At 41.9% G+C, this 16,968-nt stretch overlaps 1 protein-coding gene across 3 annotated transcripts in view; it reads right to left on the bottom strand.

Moving 5' to 3' along the window:
• Positions 1-16,138, bottom strand: part of OTUD7B (OTU deubiquitinase 7B) — a 72,861-nt gene extending 56,723 nt beyond the window's left edge. For 2 of the 3 annotated variants that reach the window (XM_010387285.2, XM_010387286.2), the window contains exon 1: positions 15,847-16,138. The gene's annotated coding sequence lies outside the window, so the exon portion shown is untranslated. Of the gene's footprint in view, positions 1-1,340; positions 1,431-15,846 lie in introns of all 3 variants that reach the window. The other variant, XM_030936629.1, reaches the window with a different exon arrangement.
• Between the last annotated feature and the right edge of the window lie 830 nt (positions 16,139-16,968).

Here is a 16,968-nt window from a genome sequence, read left to right as displayed (position 1 = left end):
GATCTCACTACTAAATAGTGAAGTTTTCTTCCCTTTATTCTCCAGCCAGGTCAAACATTATGACAGACGAGCTGTGGCAAAGAATAAGATGGGATAAGCATGGAAGAAGCCAAGCATTAGATGTTTACTACTATCACCATGGGCCATACCTAGGATGAGTGGTGCTTACTCTGGAGTTAGCAGCTTAAGAACAGGCACAAGGATTTCTTGTGAGCATTACCTAGTAGAAAACATTTTAAAATGCTTAAGTCTGTGAGAGCAAGGAGCTCAGTTCCAGGAAGCAGCTGAGTTCCTAGTCAAAAAATCCGAGAATATTTAGTCTTGGCAGACGAAATTAAATAACAGTGTCAGTCCCTTATGGTAGGTGCATAACAAGTGTTAGCTGATTCAGAAAATGGTATTTTCAATCCTCAAGTATCTGTTATCACATAAACAAAAGTCTGGCAAAAGAAGAAAACGAGAAAAGGGGTAGGAATGAGTCACATCTTAAATATGCCTGACTATGTATTTTAAAAGCAAATACAAAAGATCTAAGGCTATTCAACCCTGTAAAAAAATCTCCTATTAGCAAAAATACTCAATTGATTTATAGTATTTACTCTCCATTTCAGGTAATAGGATCTATGTCAGTAAATTGTTTTTAACTGCTGACAACGTAAATAAGCCTGAAAGATTTTAGTCTAAAGCTCTCTTCCTTTTACTAAAAAAAAGACTAATGGGCCTTTGAGGCTACTTCACCCACAGCTTTTTTTTTTTTTTTTTTTTTTTTTTTTTGAGACGGAGTCTGGCTCTGTCGCCCAGGCTGGAGTGCAGTGGCCGGATCTCAGCTCACTGCAAACTCCGCCTCCCGGATTCATGCCATTCTCCTGCCTCAGCCTCCGGAGTAGCTGGGACTGCAGGCGCCCGCCACATCACCCGGCTAGTTTTTTGTATTTTTTAGTAGAGATGGGGTTTTACCGTGTTAGCCAGGATGGTCTCGATCTCCTGACCTCGTGATCCGCCCGTCTCGGCCTCCCAAAGTGCTGGGATTACAGGCTTGAGCCACCGTGCCCGGCTCACCCACAGCTTTCAACTCAAGCAAGCCTACCTTCTTGCAGGGATAGTGGGCGGGGGGACACTAATTGTATCTTCAAATTGGGAGTCAGAGAGAATATGCAGTTAAATCCAAAATCTGAAGAAATATTTCCCCTTGAATATGAAGAATTGAATCTCAGAAGATAGCTCTAAGAAACCCAGGCCACTGTTGCATTAAGAACCTGACAGACATAAGTACACACATTTTGTGTCTAAATATAAGGAAAACCCATAAGGAACTGAAACAGTTTGTGGTTAAACCTCACCATAATGTGGTCTTCAACTTCCCATTTCGTTTTCCAGGCATCGTTCTGTGTTTTTAACCACTTGATCCATCTCCTCTCAAGCAATGTGATCTAGTAGAAAGAGCACTAAACAACCATCAAAAGAACGGACTATACACACCAAGTCCTACTACTTACTAGGCATGCAAACATAAACCAGTTACTTAAACCCTGAATTCAGTATCCACTGAGAATGCTGAGCCAGACTCAGTACCTTTCAAAGCTGTCTGCCAAGGTACCCCACTTTGGAGAGGCATCAGAAACCCACCAAACCCAGTTCTCCCTATTGCTATTACCCAGACTGAAAATGTGTGATCATTCTTATCTAATCTTTTTCACGATAATCAATTACCAAATTCTATTTATCTCTCTTCAAATTACTCAAATCTCTCCCTCTTTCTACATTACCATTACCCTTGTAGACAGTCTTTTTCCTGGACTATTACAACAGTCCTCTAACTGGTATCCTTTCTTCTATTTTATACCACAAGGCTACATCAGTTGTCCTAAAATACTAATTCATACAGTACAATTCCCTACTCAGATATTTTTCACTGTAAGTATAAAAACCAAATTCCTTTGGCTGAGATTCAAGTCTCGCTCCAATTTATCTAACTCTAACTTTACTAACTTTACTGATCTTATTGCCCTCCTAGGCAAAACACTGTGCTACAAACTACTGTTCCTGCCCCCAAAACAAGGTGAGCTCGGCTCACTGGTCCTCCACCTTGAATGTTTCCCCGCTATATTTCTCTCTCCTCTAAGGTCTAGATTACCATAAAGGTAAAATTTTTCCCTATCTATTCCCTTTAAACTTCTACATAGCTATATAACTGTACTCCTCACCTGGTACTTAGTACCTAGGACTTTGTATTACTATTTATCTACTTATGCAAATGTTCAGTGTTCACAGATAATTAGTGAGTTCTTAAGGACTTTGACTGTTTCTATAATATACTGGAGGCCTCACTTTTCAGAGAACAGATATCCAATACACTGTTGATAGTAACTACTACCTTAGACAAGTCATTTAAATTTTCTGGGTCTCGTTTTCCTCACCTAGGAAATGACAATATGTAAATCTCTTTTCAGTTCTAAAATGCTATATGATATTATATATACTTCTACATAGCCTATATTTGTTTCTCACTTTTTCTTTATATGCATTTATCTACATGTAACCATGTCCTATGTAACCCAGAATATAAATTCCCAAGGGGCCAGTTCTCCTCCTGCTTATTTATTTACTGGGTGACACCTCCTTGGCATCTACTTAGTGCATCGTGCCCAGATTCCAGTGCACAGCAAGTGTTCGGTGGAAAGGAATTTGTAGTTTCAATCAGGCAGCAAACATCAAGGGAAATTCGCACAGATGATTTAAATCTCAATTTTCATAATGAACTAGTATATTATACAAAATTACAAAGACATGAGAAAGAAGGAACTTAAAGTTGTTAAAATAACAGGACACCTGGTGCCAAATAGCCAGGAATTTATTTAAGCTAGGACACAGAAACTCTTAAGTCTTACTCGCAAATTGTATTTTCAGAGTTCTAAGAAGGGGTATGGAAAGTCTCTATCTATGGTCAGTAAACAACAGGGACCAAGTATTGTTGATGTCAGAGAATCCTGTCCCTTAGAACTGATAGACATTTTCAGGAAATGGATGGTTTCATACCTAGCCAGGTGAGCTACCAGTTCAAGGGAGGCAAAAGCAGATGCTCACAATGGAGCACATAAGAGAAGGTAAGTTTCTAAAATATATTTTTGTTGGAGCTAGGCATGGTGGCACATACCTACAGTCCCAGCTACTCAGGAGGCTGAGGTGGGAGGATGGCTTGAGCCCAGGAGTTCAAGACCAGCCTGGGCAACATAGTGAGACCTTGTCTCTAATAAATAAATAAACAAACTACATTTTTGTTAGTTAGTGTCATTGTATTTTCCCATTGTCATGCCTTAATTCTTCACATGCGACTACCTTCATGTAAATATCCATATTTATTAACACTAAAGCCTCAGAGGAATTCGCTCCTCCTTTTCTTTTGATGTTAGCTATTAATGATTCAAAAGGCACTAGCAGACCAACTCATTTAAAATGACCCTGACTTTTCAAAGAACTATTTTAGAACACAGCACTGGTACTTTCAAAGCTGCATTCTATCTATAATATTCTCTAAGTAGGTATCTGTAGAGTGTAGCCTGGATACAACTTTGATATAGTTAAGATAAAAGACTTATACAGAATTCTAAGCCAGATTTTGAAGAATGAGAGGAAACAGAAGCCCTTTAAATGTTTATACCTATCCCCTTCTTTCTGCTCCTGTTCCTCAATCCTATTTTATAACATCTGCTAACTCCTACCTACTCAGCTTCTTTGCCCTTTCCCCTGTCTTCTGCATTCTCCTCCCACGCCCACCCCCAATCTTGTGGCTCTAGGAGCCACAAGGTCAACAATCTGGTGCTAGGAACTAGGGATCTTGTCCTCTTTCCTTTTAAGACCCCAAATAACATCAAAGAGACATGGGCAATCATCTTTTTCTGTGGTTTTCGCCCCCAACCAGATCTCCTTATCAAGACTAGAGAGGAGACATGGGGGTAGCAGGTAAGAGGGGGAATAAGTCATTTACTCATAGGAACTATAACCTCATTAAAGACAACTCAATAACATGGAGATATTTACAGCAAAAATGTTCATCTCAGGCTTATTTCCTAGAACCTGTTGTGGCCTACAACTCTCATACGTTTCCCCTCCACCTTCTCAAATATACTAAATGTGTGCTCAGAAATAAAAAGCATTTAATCCCCTGCAAATTAAAGTTCAGAAATGCATTTTAGACGTATAAATGGGCCGAGCACAGTGGCTCACACCTGTAATCCCAACACTTTGGGAGGCAGCAGGAAGACTGCTTGAACCCAGGAATTCGAGAACAGCCTGGGCAACACGGCAAAACCCCTCTCTACAAAAAATGTAAAAAATTAGCTAGGTATGGTGTCACACACCTGTGGATCCCAGCTTCTTGGGAGGCTGAGGTGAGAGAATCACCTGAGCCAAGGAGGTCAAGGCTGCAGTGAGCTGCAATCATGCCACTCTATTCCAAACTGGGTGACAGAGAGAGACCTTGGCTCCAAAAAAAAAAAAAAAAAAAAAGGATTTGGGATTATCTACTTCAAAATGGTCCATTATATTGCCTTTCAGAATGCCAAAAGGAAATCACAACGTGTTGGTTTAACCAATCAAAATTGTCAAGAGTTGACTGCTTTTAACCTACAAAATGGCAATTTCATATAGTTTAACTTAATATTAATTTCCCACTTGGGGGTGGGAGGAGCTTCCATAAGGCCAAAACAATGTTATATTGGGACTATATGTTACAGAATTAAAAGCTTCAAAATATGCTGATACACGACCTGGCCTCATCATTAAAAAAAGGAGTGTGGTGAAAAGTACATGTACATATATATGTGTGAATGGGTGTATCCAATAATTGGATACACATGTTGGTCCTTAGCAGTCTTTATTAAGTGAATAGACAGGCTGCCTTTTCTTAAGGCCCGTCTCCATCTCCTGTGAAGGTGTCAAGACCTTGATGACGAAAGCAGAATCTGATAGCTAGTGAAATGAGTCTGGCCACATGAATACACTGCCTCAAAAGCCAACAGGATCAATTCCCAGGAGTTTCCCAATTGGGATGCTATCACCTATCAATTTCCATTTCATTTTCCGAGAAATGTTTGTTCTCACCCCTGCAGGAAGTTAGTCTTGACTACTTTTACCATTTATGGGCATTTTTATGTAATTTTCAGTGCCAAGTGTTTGTTTATAAGCTTTATTTTTCATGGGGTCCACACCAATAGTCAAATTAATAGTTCACTAACATAAAGGATGGCCTTTTGTTGTTGTTCATAATCTATTTAGTCACGAACAGTGTCTAAATGCCTACTATGTGTAAGTTTCTACAGCATGCCTCATAAGGGATACAAAGAAAAAGAGACTACTTATCTGCTCTCAAAGAGCTTACAGCATAGTAGAAGAGGCATGCCAAGGGCACAAATAAACCAAAATACAAGAATACACAGCTACCACATGACAAGTACCAACAAAATGATAGGAAGATTCAGTTGTAGGAACGATTATATCCTGCTGGAGAAAAAAGAAAATCAGGAACGTTTTTGTGGAAGAGATAGTTTACACTGGGACTTTATGAATGGGTAAGTTTTTTTTAATAAAAAAAAAAAAAAAACAGGGCAAGTGGGAGCTGGGCACAGTGGCTCACACCTGTAATCCCAACACTTTGGGAGACCGAGGCAGCCAGATCACTTGAGGTCAGGAGTTTGAGACCAGCCTGGCCAACATTAGGAAACCCTGTCTCTACGAAAAAATACAAAAATTGGCCAGGTGTGGTAGCGCGCATCTGTAGTCCCAGCTTCTTGGGAGGCTGAGGCAGGACAATCACTTGAACCTGGGAGGTGGATGTTGCAGTGGGCAAAGATGGCGCTACCGCACTCCAGCCTGGGTGACGGAGCAAGACCCTGTCTTAAAAAAAGAAAACAAAAAACAAACAAACAGAAAAACAGGACAAGTGGGGAGGGCAATGGAGAAAACAGGTTTAAAACTTAGGTGACTGAATGAACTAGATCTACCTGTAGACACATCTGAAAAGCAATCTTGAGAAAAAAAAAGTTGCAAAAGGATACATACATGATTCTATTTATGTAAGATTTCAAAACAAAACTATATGTTGCCTATGAATACATATGTGGGGTCGGGCATGGTGGCTCTTGCCTGCAATCCCAGCACTTTGGGAGGCCAAGGTGGACAGATGACTTGAGGTCAGGAGTTCAAGACCAGCCTGGTCAATAGGGTGAAACTCCGTCTCTACTAAAAATACAAAAATTACCTGGGCATTGTGGCACGTACCTGTAATCCCAGCTGCTTGGGAGGCTGAGGCAAGAGAATCGCTTGAACCCGGGAGGCAGAGGTTGCAATGAGCAGAGATTGCGCCACTGCACTCCAGCCTGGGTGACAGAGCAAGACTCCACCTCAAAAATAAATAAATAAATAAAGATGTGGGGGGGAAAAGTATAAAACATGAAGGAATGAACACATCAATTCAGGCCAGTAGTCATTTCCTGAGAAAGAGGAAGGAAGAAAGGATGCAGGGTGGAACTTCAGCTATATCTATAACATTTAATATTTTAAAGAGAGTAAGACATCTAAAACAAATACGACAAAATGTTAATGTCCATCAAATTTGGGTTGCAGACTCAAAATTGTTTGAGTTTTTCCCCTGAACTTTTCTAAATGTTTGAAATATCTCATTATGCAAAATTGTAAAATTAATAAAGGGTCAGGTGATTGGAAGAATAGAGGAGTCAACACAAAAACAGTAAGGAGCAGAATGGTTTCCCAAAACTATAAGGAGATATCTGACTTGTTTAGTTTTAGAGTGAAGAGGAGCCTTCACATCCCTCAAACAGCGTGCACGAGCAGAGCTTAGAACAGGGTAGAGTGGGGACTGACAACAATGGATAAGAAGGTTTATTGCCATCTCAAATCAGATAACGGAGGGGAGTGAAAAATCACCTTCCCACATAATTTAAATGCCAGTGTAACCAAGTTATCTCCCCTAAAACAGTCAAGGAAACTTCCAGTTACACAGGAATTCAGATAAGTACTCACTGTGAGTAGCTATTCTGTGCCTCCTCTCTACCCACCCCTTCCCACTCCCAAATACAAACAAAAACAAAATGTACCCTTGCCCACTTGAGAAAGAATTAAGACTTGGCAGCTCTGCTAAAGTGGACAGCTTCCAAACCAAGGCCCTTCCCTGGGGAAGATGCTGACAGAGCCCAGAGAAAATAATTTAAAAATCACAACTCAGACAAGTTTTGAGGAAGGCCTATCAATGGAAGGTATCCATCCTTCCACACGTCCTTAAGTGCCAACTTCTCCCAGGGGTACCTAAGGACTTACAGGATGCCCTCTACCCTGTTCTGTTCTCCTCCAGCAAAAATGACTAAAACACAAAATCCAAACTCTTGCTTAGCACTTTAAAACCAAACAATTTCCCTCCATAAAAATCCAATGAAAATAAAAATACAGGGAAGATGCAGAATCTGAGTATTTAATATTTTAAAGAAAGAAATATAAAACAAGACAAAATGTTAATGTCCATCAAATTTGGGTTGTAGGCTCAAAATTGTGTCTGTCTGAGTTTTTTCCCTGAACTTTTCTAAACTTTGTTTAGATATTCTTTTTTTTTAGATAAATATACTTTTAATCAGTGCCCAATTTATCATAGCTTATTTAACAAGTTTCAGTGGCACAAATTAAAACTAAGTTTAAAAGAAAACAAAGGGAGCTTAGTGCCAGAGATAAAGACACTCAACAGAACAAATACCTTGACATTCTTCTACATCTGAATCACTACACGAAAAAAATCCTAACACCTTATTCAGCCCAGTCCAGGGCACTGAACTGCCCCTCTTCCCAATGGTACTCTCAGGGCACATCTTTCTCAGTCAGACCTAAGAAAATACCTCTATTCACTCTGGACTGGTTAAAAACAGACAGTAGAATGGAATGACATTGAGTCCTTCTATCATCTAGTACAATGCAATGTGGTAGAATGACACAAACACTGAAATGGGACTTGGGAGAGAACAGAGAGGTGAACTCACCTTTATTAATCACCTAGTACATATTGAAGACTGAATTCTAGACCAAGCTATCACAGACCCACTTCTGTGATCCTGAGTAAACCTCAGGTATTCTATTTGAAAGTGAATGAGGAAAACTAAGAAAGCATAGCAGTCCCTCCAGTTGTCTGATTCCAGGATTCTATAAATATGATCACTCTCAATAAATGTGTTCAGCATAATGAAGTTACTGAAAGGACTTTTGCTTTCTCCATCTCCAATCCACCCTACACACCACTGACATGATCTTTCTAGGATGTGAAACTTATTAAATGGTTTATCATATACTGCAGTGTAAGATAAAGCTCTGTATGATCCAGCATTGCCTACCTCTTCAGCCTGCCCTCCAACCCATCCTCCAGCCATAATGATTAAGTAAAAGTTACCTGAGAAAGTCTGGCTTTCATTCCTTTAAGCTTTTGTTCATGGTATTTTCTCAGACTGGAATGTAACTCTTGTCATCTGTAGAGTATATCCTTAATTAATCTTTCAGGGCTCAACTCAAATGCTAACTCCTCGGTGAGGCTCTTTCCAACCTCTGTGTGCCCAAGAGAGAACTGACCCTTGGGTTCCCACTCTCCCTGCTACATACTTCTATCACAGCATCTATCACACTTCATTCCATCTATATATTTACATATCTGTCTCCTCCCACTAGACCCATACGCTCCTCATGGGCTCCTTGTCTGCCTTACCTCCATCTCAGTGCCTAGGACAGTGTTTACAAGATAGGAGACATGTTTAGGTTTAGACGTGTTTAAGTTTATCGGTACCATTTTCTTTGCCCTTCTGCTCTTTCCCTAAACTCTAGTCCTCAGAGAGCTTATTAATTATCTTGGCTACAGCTACCACATCTAGGCCATGAATTGTAAAACTGCATTTCCAAACCTACCCCCATCTCTACCCCAGCTCACACCCAGGGTGGCCTTCATTTGGACATTTCATTGCCACTTTAAATCCAACACATCCCAAACTATACTCATCATATTTCCCTAAAATGAGGAAAGCTTCCTAACTTCTTTATTTCAGTCAATGTCTCAGACACCCAGGCATAATGTGTCACAGTCGTAGTTGACTCATCATCCTTCTTCATCTCCCACATCCAGTCCTCATTAATTTCCATTTTTCCTTCACAGTCTCTTTTTCACTCTTTCCTCTCCTTAGCCTACCCTCCACAACTCTAACTCGGGCCTCATCATTTCACACACCCCCAGTGTCAATCTCCATTCCCTCCAAGCCAGCCTGTGTATTAGTATCATCATACCGCTATTCTATTCAAAAATCTTCTATCATTTAAAATATAAAGTTGACCGGGCACGGTGGCTCATTCCTGTCATCCCAGCACTTTGGGAGGCTGAGGTGGGTGGATCACTTGAGGTCAGGAGTTTGAGACCAGCCTGGCCAACATGGTGAAATCCTGTCTCTACTAAAAATACAAAAATTAGCTGGGCACGGTGGTGCACGCCTGTAATCCCAGCTACTCAGGAAGCTGAGGCACGAGAATCGCTTGAACCCAGGAGGCGGAGACTGCAGTGAGCCAAGACTGAGTCACTGCACTCCAAGTCTGAGCTGGACAACAGAGCAAGACCCTGTCTCAAAAAAATAATAATTTCATATATATATATATGCCTGGCTTTTTAACACCCTCTATAAACATAGCTCCAAACCAACCTACCCACCTTCATTTCACTACTGCTGCCACTCAAGTTAGTCTCCTCACTGCCCCAAGAACATCTCAGATATAGTCCTGTTTCCAGGCTTTTGCTTGATCCCTTTCAGCTCCAATATGAAATGTTTTGTTATCCTCTTCATCTTCATCCCTTGTACCTAATACACTTTTATTTATCTTTTATTTATTTATTTTGGAGACAGAGTCTTGCTCTGTCACCCAGGCTGGAGCACAGTGGGCCATCTCAGCTCACTGCAACCTCCACTTCCTGGATTCAAGTGATTCTCCTGCCTCAGCCTCCTGAGTAGCTGGGATTACAGGCATGAGCCACCATGTCTGGCCTATTTATTAAGATCTGAAATGAGTTATAATTCATCTGTGACATAACTACCTGAGTATTCTTCTCCCCAAATACCTATGGTATTAGGTCTGTACTATGCAACTAACAATATAGTTTTACATTTTAAAATTTTGTCTGGCATATTAAGAGGCTCAGCAAGTATTCATTCCCTCTTATTCTCCTTACTCCCAACTGGACTGTAAACTCTTTAAGGACACAAAGTTGTCATTTTTCCTAATCCTCCGTAGCACCTAGCGAAGAATTAAACTCGTAGTGGGTCACTACAAATAACAGTTTAGTAATTTTATTATCTAAAGCTGTCTCTTAGAGGAAATAAAGGGATAAAGTATAATCCTAAAAAAAAAAAAAGTCGAAAATAATCCCTATCTAGTTGTATAAAATAAGATTCCTGACTTTTCCACCTGATTTCTAGCTCAGAAATACTACAATCTCCTGATTCAAGAAGTAAATAATAATCCTGTGCTAGTGACATCACAGTTTGCTAATGATTATAAAAAGGTGGGGGAGGGTGGCAAGGATAGAGGAAAGCAAGTCAACTGGAGGAAAAAAAAAAGGATGAAAGAATGGCATGTGATTTTGTTTACTTCTTAAATGTGGACACTTCAGCCCATTCTTTTTTTTTCTTTTTTTTTAATTGGACATATTTTTCAAACAACTTTCCTACAGGAGGAAAAGTCTGACAGATTTTCAATGAAGCTGATATCTGGAAGAGCCTCTACAAAGAACAAGTCCTTTGAGAAAGCCGGTTTAATCTTCAACAACACAACATAATGCAGTGGCATGCGTCCAGATACTGTGAGTGAAGGCTCGTTCTGGCTGGAACACAAGCATCACCTGCCAGTCATTCTCAGACATAAGATAGACAGCCTAGGAGGCCACATTAAATCCATACAGATTTTGAAAAGAAATTGGTCTATCAACATATTCAGTGTAGTCTAGTCTTAATTATCCACAAATGGATTATTCATTTTATGGAGTTCTAAGGCCAAACCTTTAATACAAGATTGACTGTTCATCATCATCAGTGTACTCTCCTGGCCATCAGGTAATATAAGCTTAGAAACGCAAATTTATTTCAATATCAGTATGATCCCCCAAAATGAAAATAAATCTGGTTTAAAAAATAATGTATTGGCCGGGCGCGGTGGCTCACGCCTGTAATCCCAGCACTTTGGGAGGCCGAGACAGGTGGATCACGAGGTCAGGAGATCGAGACCATCCTGGCTAACACGGTGAAACCCCCGTCTCTACTAAAAATGCAAAAAAATTAGCCGGGCGTGGCGCTGGGCGCCTGTAGTCCCAGCTACTTGGGAGGCTGAGGCAGGAGAATGGCGTGAACCCGGGAGGTGGAGCTTGCAGTGAGCCGAGATCGCGCCACTGCACTCCAGCCTGGGCAACTGAGCGAGACTGTGATTCAAAACAAAAAAAAAAATGTATTTTCAAGGGCACAAAGTTGTCATTCTTCCTAGTTCTCCATAGCACCTAGCAAAGAATTAAACTCATAGTGGGTCACTACAAATAACAGTTTAGTAATTTTTCTTATCTAAAACTATTTCTTAGAGGAAATAAAGGGATAAGATATAATCTTAAAAACACACAGTTGAAAATAACCAAGAAATGTCTTTATTAAGTTCTGAATTACCTACAACAGTGCTCCCTACGTTAGCAGAGATAACTGAGAGTTAAATGCACTTGAAACATAATGCTGTCCTTACTATAAGCTCTTGAGGAGAATCCGGCCATAGTCTTGAGACTTCCCCACAGGATGGTATACTACGAGACAGGCACAAGCAGGCTCAGCATAGTAAGGTGTGTAAACACAAAAACTTCTACAAGGAATCTTATGCCTCCTGGCTGTATCACTTCAGGCCAGGATGGTAAAGAAAATAAGAGTCACAATGTACGGATGCCTGCCTGACTCCTTGTCCCTGAGTTCCTGAACCAAAGAGCTCAATATTTCTCATTAAATCCGTCCTTTGTTCAAGGATCTACAATGATTCTATTGACCCTTCTATCAACACCCAACAGAGTCTGGCTTCTGAGTCCCCTCCACCCTCTTGCCTGCTCTACCCATGACTTGCCCAACCCACATTCTCTACAGTCACTCATATATTCCCCCCACTCACAACTTAGTCATTCATACCATCATTGCACACTGTACATTCTATACTTTCTGTTTGGAAGATCCTTTCTTTTCCTTTATTCCCAACCCAATAACTATTTCATTTACTTGAATGCTCACATTTTACAGATAAGGAAGAGAAGTTAACTTGTCCAAGGTCACATGGTAAAAAGTAGACCCAAGGTCTGAACGAAGACCCATCTAACTCAATAGCCCATATCTCTTTATGACTCATCCATAGCCTCCCAAGTCCATTTCAAAATTTATTGACTCAGAAATCTCCCCTAATTTATTTCACTGATTCTTTCTTTGTTACTTCAAGTCTTCTCGCCCTTACATACTTATCAGCACGTTAAATTTGCTTTTGTCTGTATGTTGTTTCCTAAACGTTAAAGCTTATAATAGTCTGCCTTCCCATTTATATACCACCTTTCCCATCCACCCTCAACCCCAAGAGCAAGGACACATGTCTTTACATCTTTTATACCTCCCTAAAGCCTGTCACTGGAGCATGGAGACTGCTTTATCCACAGAAGTGTTCAATTGTTACTCAGCAAGGATGGCTTATTTAAAAACAAACAAACAACTCCCTTCTATTATATTAAGAAGTCAACTGAATTCAGGCATTCATGAGAAAAACTGCCCTGTATCTGTCTTCCAGTTCCACAAATTTTTAATTACCTGAATTTATCAGAGGCTACAAAAAAGATTCCACAGTCTGCTATTCCACAGCTCCTAAGTTCCCATAGGAAAGACACTGCTGAGGTCACATTTCAAAGCACTGTTTAAGGATTTTCCCTTTGGTGGGACGAGTGTTTAGGATAAGGAGAGGGCTACTCATACACACATACACACACACACACAGGCACTATAATGGCCAGTGTCTTTAGCATGCTTAAGATATTCAAGAGCTCCAAAACTTTGACAAGTCGCACTTAGTGCCCTCATAACAATCAGAGTACTTATTTTGGTTACATACATTGAATCTCAAAATTGCAAATAAAGCCTTCTGAGAACTAGAAATAGTGGTGGACTACCAGACAGCTCTCCACTCATTCCTAGGCTTCTTCAACCCCTTTGATCCCCATGCCCTGGAATAAAGCATGCAGTTCAACTTAGGGGAGTTGCCAGATGCAGATATAAATAGAATTTACCCAGATATCATCACTAATATTGGCACCAATCAACTCACACAGATCAAAACAATTATTGATTATCAACAGATTCTGGGAAAGGTGTATGCGGTTTTTAAAAATTAGATTTTGGCCGGGCGCGGTGGCTCAAGCCTGTAATCCCAGCACTTTGGGAGGCCGAGACGGGCGGATCACGAGGTCAGGAGATCGAGACCATCCTGGCTAACACGGTGAAACCCCGTCTCTACTAAAAATACAAAAAAACCCTAGCCGGGTGAGGTGGCGGGCGCCTGTAGTCCCAGCTACTCGGGAGGCTGAGGCAGGAGAATGGCGTAAACCCGGGAGGCGGAGCTTGCAGTGAGCTGAGATCCGGCCACTGCACTCCAGTCCGGGCGACAGAGCGAGACTCCGCCTCAAAAAAAATTAATTAATTAATTAAATAAAAATTAGATTTTCATCTCCAAATTAAATCTTTTTTTAAATAGGGGTCTCAAAAGAAAGATTAAACAAAGTTTTGGGAAATTTTCCAAGTTGCTGGCAACATAAGGCCACTAAAGGCCACCTAACGATTAGCATTCATTACCAGTTACCCTGCCTTATACAAGTCAGCAGATAGCAAGCTCTTGCTTTGGCAAAGTTTTACATTTTTTTTTCTGAGGGAGTCTTCGGTATTAAAAGCAAGGAATAAGTCAAATAAGGCAACGACAATAAAAAATTAGTTTGGAAAGTATCTTCCTTCCATCTTTCCTTCTATCTTGAAAATGTAATGTCCAAAGCAGACATCTATTCAATTCTAAATTATTCATGGTAACGGATAATTATTGGCAGAAAGGTGCTGATAATCAAAAATGGGGGTAAAATCGAAAAAATCTATTTTGGTTTTGGAATATATGTTTTCAGCATATTTACCTTCTTAATTATGCCTATTGTGAGCTAATATTTGCATTCATTTGCAATCTCTAAGTACATAGTAACTGGCCACTTTGTCAAGGAGGTGCTCTGAGGCAAGCTGGGTCAATAGTGGAAATTAGAACGGTCCGGTATTCAGCCTGCAGAGGAGTAACATCAAGTTCATTTATTTTACAGTTTTGTTCAGCCTTCAAAATACCAGTAGACTAGCACAGCAGGTTGGTTACTAAACGTTAAAATAACTACTTGAAAAACAATGAAGACAAAGAGTATAATTAATTCATTGTTTGCGCATAATGTAAGTTATACACGGCAAATACTTAACTACCTCTGATGTCTCCCTAGCCATCCAGCTTCCGTCCCTGAAGTCTTCTCCCCATCAGGAATGCAATCTCATTTAGGAGGAAGAAAATTTTCCAAATGTTTTCAGAAGTTACATAGCACAGAAACTGTTTTTTAAATATTTAGGGGTTAGCAACTCTTTGGAGCCAGTCTTACCGACACCTCTTTCTCTACTGTCCTTTTCCACCTTTGAAATAGATTCTGAAAGACAAAGGGATCCAGCCTCCTCAAAAATCTCCTAAATATACAGTACTAGAGGCCAAAGACTGAAAAATTAGCAGCCTGTGAATTTCTAAGTAAAGCGTTACGTAGTACGTACAAAAAGATAAGGAAAATAAAAGGCAATATCCTGCTAATTCTTGGCTTTGCATTCATGAAAAGCTGCCTGAAAAGTTTGTGGGGAACTTCTTCCATAAAATTCCACCAGTCAGTTTCTACTTTCAAATTTTTACAGCTGCCCAGAGAAGCCACCTAGGTTAGACAGAAAGACTACCACGAGGAGGGAGAGAGAGAGACTCTGAGCGCTGGACCTTGTGAGCCGACAAGCTAAAAATACGCCGGCCCAGTAAACAAATCCCATTCCATCCCGACCGGAGCCACACCGTTAACCTAGTAATTATGAGAAGAGTGAGATCACGCAGCCCCCGGCTTACTTACTCATCATCAGCTTCTAAAGTTTCCATCGGCTCATAGCAACTTTTCTTTTTTCTAAAGTTCTTACTTAAGATTGCCCTAGAATCCGTCAACCTCCGTCTCTCTCTCACACATACACACACCTTTTTCTCGCCTTTCCTCCATTACTGTATGCACCTTAGGGAGGCTATCAATAGGGAGAATAAGCTTGTTTGCTTTTCATTTTAGTTTCATATTGAGATTTTAAATGAACTTTATCCTACTGTGGGGGTAATAGACTGCATCTTAATCACCTTAAAACTCCACCATCCCTCCCGAAAGTCTAGCTGACAAGGGGGGACCGTCCAAACTGCCCAGCACAGCTCAGCAAGGGAGGCCGGGAGCTGGAGAGCGCGGGGTGGGAACGCAGGACGCAGGTGAAAGGAAGGAGGAAAGGTTGGGACGAAGCAAGGAGCAGTCAGGGCGAGAAAGGAGTGCCGAGGGGAGATGGCTTCGGGTGAAACAGAACCAGAAAGGAGAAAGGGGACAGTGGCGATCTGAGGAGCAGAGTTTGCGAGTCTGAGAAGCCGGGAGGGGCGGGAGCAGACGGGGAACAGTGTCAGGGCGGGGGGCTCCGTTACCCTCGCGGCTCCCGGGGCAAGGCCCTAGGCCGGGGCGGAGCGCGGGGCCCGACCGCCTCTCCTCATTCCTCGGCAGTGACCCCGGGGTCCGGCCGGCCCCTCCCCCGACGGCGATGGAGGCGGAGGCGGTGGTGGAAACGGCGACCGCAGCTGTTGCTCCGCACAGGATCTGGAGCTGGAGCCAGAAGGCACTGATCGGGACTGGCCTCCCCCAGTGGCTTTTTGCTCGCTCCACACCCCGGTCACCACTCCGGCTCCGGCGGCTGGTTCAGGATCGCTGGCTTTCGGCTGTCCGGCCGGAAACAGGCGCCAGTTTCCGGCCGGAGCGGGTTGGTGGTGACACCCAGGCCGCCCCCAGGCCTCCTCCCGCTCCGCCCCGTCGCAGCCCCGCCTTTAGCGCCGCTCCCCAGTCTGCGGCCAGTTTGGCGCTTGCCCCGCGCGTGACCCCGTGTTTTCCTGACCCGCGTCCCTAAAGCTCCTGGTCTGGAGCATTCTTGAACCGGAGGTAGAGGAGTACAGAGTGGACTCTTAGGACTCTGGGGTAGAATCAGTTGGCTACAGCTGTTAGGAAGGAGCTGAAAGGGGTGGAGTAGTTGTAGAAAGGTGAGAGGGATGTAAATACTTCAGAATGAAAGGACTGAAATTCTGGTAAGCCTACACAATTATTCTGGATTGACCGGAGGAAAATTAGCTTCTTCCCGACCAGTCTCCACCCAAGTATGGATTTCTCTTGTTCCTTCACTCTTGAAGTGAACATACCCTTCTCTGTAAACACTTAGTATTTATTTACTTGCATAACAGTGATACCCTGTTGATACATCTGCTTTAGACTGCTAACAGTAAAAAAAAAGTTATATAGTGCGTTTGTTATGTCTTTTAAAACATTGTGGCCGGGCGCGGTGGCTCAAGCCTGTAATCCCAGCACTTTGGGAGGCCGAGACGGGCGGATCATGAGGTCAGAAGATCGAGACCATCCTGGCTAACACAGTGAAACCCCGTCTCTACTAAAAAATACAAAAAAAAAAAAAAAATAGCCGGGCGAGGTGGCGGGTGCCTGTAGTCTCAGCTACTCGGGAGGCTGAGGCAGGAGAATGGCGTAAACCCGGGAGGCGGAGCTTGCAG

Source organism: Rhinopithecus roxellana, chromosome 8 (genome assembly GCF_007565055.1).
Source record: "Rhinopithecus roxellana isolate Shanxi Qingling chromosome 8, ASM756505v1, whole genome shotgun sequence".
In the NCBI taxonomy this organism is placed as follows: Eukaryota; Metazoa; Chordata; class Mammalia; order Primates; family Cercopithecidae; genus Rhinopithecus; species Rhinopithecus roxellana.
Note: the sequence above shows the minus strand (reverse complement) of the source record. Positions and strands in the feature narration are given on the sequence as shown.